The sequence below is a fragment of the Pinus tabuliformis genome, chromosome 5_2 (assembly GCF_031772625.1).
Source record: "Pinus tabuliformis cultivar Carrire ecotype Pingquan chromosome 5_2, CPIR1, whole genome shotgun sequence".
NCBI lineage: Eukaryota > Viridiplantae > Streptophyta > Pinopsida > Pinales > Pinaceae > Pinus > Pinus tabuliformis.
In genome coordinates, this window is record NC_142306.1 from 779,730,131 (window position 1) to 779,734,153 (window position 4,023).

The window sequence follows — 4,023 nt, forward strand, 5'->3', positions numbered from 1 at the left end:
GGAAATGCTATCTTCCTGAAGTACATCGACACAACTGCAACCATAGCATATATCCAGGGCCTTCCTAGTAGGATGTTGTAATCGAGGTTTCCGTCGATCACTTCAACATCAATTTCTATTGTCTTGCCCCTCAGTTCAACTTGCAAGTTACTTAAAATCCCATATGGGGTGTATGTTCGTCCATCAAATGCTTTTAATGTCGTCAAAGATTGCGAAAAGGGTGGAGATCCTAAAGTTTTCCAGCAACTCATCGACATAATACATGTAGATTCCCCCTCATCAATAATTGTTTGATGAACAGTTTTGTTGAGGGCTTTCACTTGAATAAGGAAAGCTAGTTGAGCTGGTAACTGAGGTTCATATCCTTTGTGATTAAAGGACACAAGATTGGAATCCGTTGGGTCAATCCCACCTATCACCAACAATAAAGCCTGCTTTTGGGAGGGGTAATTTTGCAGTACCTCAAGTGTCGACATAGCGGATGACGATTGGGCCAGATCCTCCATTATATTATAATTCTGTGCTACTCTGGCATGAGGATTAAATGTCAATTTATGTACTACTCCCTTTGGCGGCTTTATCGTTAGTTCAGGAATGATGGGTGGCACAACTTCAGTCGAAGTTGTTGTCAAACTGCTAGGTTGATCATTAGCCTTGTTGTTTGACAGCTGTGGATTCCTGTAATCTTTATTCCTTGTCGATATCAAAGTATCATTTTGCTGCTTTGAAACTGACAACATTAGGACTTGGGACGAGGAAGCATTGTCACTAGCAACTAGATTTGTTCCTGGATTTGGAAACAGATCAGTCAATGCCGCCGAGGTTTTTGAATTCTTGAAGAATTTTCTAAGTTCGTCTTTATATGGACATTCTCTTGTCCAATGATCCTCATCACATATAAGGCATGGACGATTTGGTTTCCAATCTCTAGAAGGGTTTGCTGAAGATTTTTCAGGGGACGACTCCTCCTGTTTCTTCTTCTTCCCTTTCTTTTTCTTCTTGCCTCCTGGTTGCTTGGTTTCTTTACCTTTGTCAGTCGATACGGAATTTACTTCCGAGGTGAAAAGTTCTTCATTTGCATTTTGACCTGAAACCGTACGGGCCTTCTTCGACTTAGCCTTTTCGATTTTCATGCTGGTCGTTCCTATCACGTCGTCACCCGCATGAGAGTCTTTGTTTGATTTAGGAGAGGGAGGAACAAAAAATTCTGGTCTAGGAGCATCAGGGATTTTATCGTAGAGCATGCCAGACTGAGTATAGATCAAGTCTAGATATTGCGCACGAGCAATTACTTGCTCTTCAGTGATGACCCCTCCCTTTGCCACATCTTCCATAATAGAAGGTAACAATGACTTAATAAACCATTCAGCCAACAGCTGATCAGGAACATATGTTTTTACCATTCTACGATGATGTCGCCACTCGTGAATATGATCAGATATGTGATTGGTTGTTGTTTGCTTGAAATTGGTAAGAAGCTCTGTTCCCGTTTCATACCTTATGGGTAACTAAAAATGGGTTAAAATGGTTGTGTCTAGGGCACTGAAGTTATCAAACGAAACTCTAGGCAATTCGATATACCATTTTGCTGCCAGACTAGTTAACATTCACTGAAAAAGGTGAAAAAGGTGAAGCCTGATCGAATCATCATTTAGAGTGTTAGATGAACACCATAGATGAAAGGTCATCACATAATTCGATAGGTCTTCACCCGGATTTCCATTAAATTTAGGAATATCTGACAGAAGTTTATGAGGAATCACTGGCCACCAAGGGGCGTAAGTGATTGGATCGTTTGTTAGCCGATTTAGATCCGGTAACTCTAAAGTTGCCACAAAAGGCAACTATTGATTCAGGTTCAACGAAGCATACCTAGGATAAGATGGGATTGCCTGAGCAGTGGGTCTTTGCATACCAGCATAGTGCATTTGATGCTGATAACTTTGGTAAGGTTGATGGGCATAACCATTATGAAATGGTTGATGTTGACCGTTTTGAATATACGGCTGCCCATTACTTGCAAATATTTGGTGCTCAGATCCTTGGTAAACTTGTTGGAATTGTGGTTGTTGATATTTCACCAGCCATGGTTGTGAGACCATGTGTTGTTGTCCAATACTGGCTGTTTGACCAAGATGAGGGGTAATGGTACCCGTTTGAGCCTGGGTCACTCCAGTTAAGGAGCCACTAATCGATGATTGTGGTGGTGTCGTAGAGACAAGGGGTTGTTGGATTGCGACCTGAGAAACTTGAGGTTGGAATACAACAGGTAACGCTTGTACTTGCGACACCGTCACAATAGCCGGTGTAGTGGGGATATTTGACATAGGCAGACTTTGTTTCATTGAGTATACAACTCTTGGTTGTTGAGGCAGTATTGGCATCCAACCACTGGATGTAATTCCAGCATAAACTGAATTCTGTTGCGAACTCTTGTATGTTTGACCTCCCAGAGGAGACAATGAAAGGGCATATTTCCCCCCATACGGCGGTAATCCAGTGCTTAAGGGAATGATTTGGCTTTGAGGACTAGACTGCCCAAATTGACACTGCGAAGAATCAATTTGCTGAGACTCAACATAAGAGATTCTAGATTTTATTCCAGATGAACAAACGGGAACAGACCATACTATCGAAACAGCCCCTGGATGGATTCCATCCAGCGATTGAGAGCTAGTTGCGATAGATGGTATGCCAACGAACATTGTTGGAGTAGCAGTAGGGAGTTCTGCCACTGCTGTGTTAGATGACACAGTCCTAGATGTCGACGGTTGTTCAGACATATCTAGTCTATCCAAAATATTTCCTAGCGATTCTACAGGAACTTCCGATAACGGTAGACTAATTTCTAACGAAGAAGGATATAGGGTGATCCCAACTCCAAAATGCGATGGAGTAATAGATGGAGGATCCTCCACAATCTCTTATATAGCAATCAAACCAGGTGGAAGAGGTAGACCGTCAGGTCTGTAAAATATTTCTGGTGCTGAAGAATGTATAGATTCTACAGCAACAGATGTTTGGGGAATGACACCTTTCGAATCATCTGTAGATGGAGCCGGTTCAGGTATAGAAGTGTTTACCCTCACACTAGGATCAGTTATACTGTCCTCTAGTGGCTGCGGAACTTCTTCTGTAAAGGCAGGGATACCAGAAATGTTTGGAGTAACCAGAGTCTCCGAGGGTGTCAGAACAATTGTTCCAACCAAACCAGGGGACTTTGAGCTGGTTAAATGAGTTCTCTTTGTCCGGAGTACTTTTGATTCTGGAGACAAAGATAGTTGACTCGTAAGTATCGGTGAATGACGGGGTTTTAATTGAATTTCCTCCACGATTGCGGATTACTCGATCAACTAAAAATAAAGGGGAAAATGTTTCCGAATTAAATGAATTTTAGATGCTTTGACACAACTTGTTTTTTCAATTTTTAAGAGTCGAGAAAAAACAAAAGATGACTCTAGTTGCCTTCGATTTTTAATGAGCTTGAAGTGACAAGTGCTCAGTTGGACCTTTTCCTTTAAGGAGTATGAAAAGGAACAAAAGAGACTACTATGGAAATCTAGACAAAGGGATTACCAAACCAATTGCAAAACTGCAGAATACTTTTTACGGTATGGCAGTCAATCTTCCTGAATGTTGTGTTCAATGCATTGCGATCGATAGGGTGGAAAACACGACTTCCTATGGATAAAGGATATAGCCTATTGTGGTCTCCCAATATATACTCGACGGTACATGGGAGCACAAGTCTGTACTGGCACTTGTCGTCTCGAAGAGGAGGAATCAACCAACCAACAATGAAAGCGATAATTACCAGGCTTTACGACACCGGAATACGTCTCTAGCCTAGAATTCTAGATGTTGTGCGTTAGTTTCCAAAGCATTTTTATGTTCATTGAATTTATTTTACAGTTGATCTTTCTTAAGAAATTTTCCTTTCAGGTTCACCACATGATGTAGATATACAATTCCTAAAATCCAATCTAAGATGATAAACAATCGTTTAATCTTCTTTTTGCAATG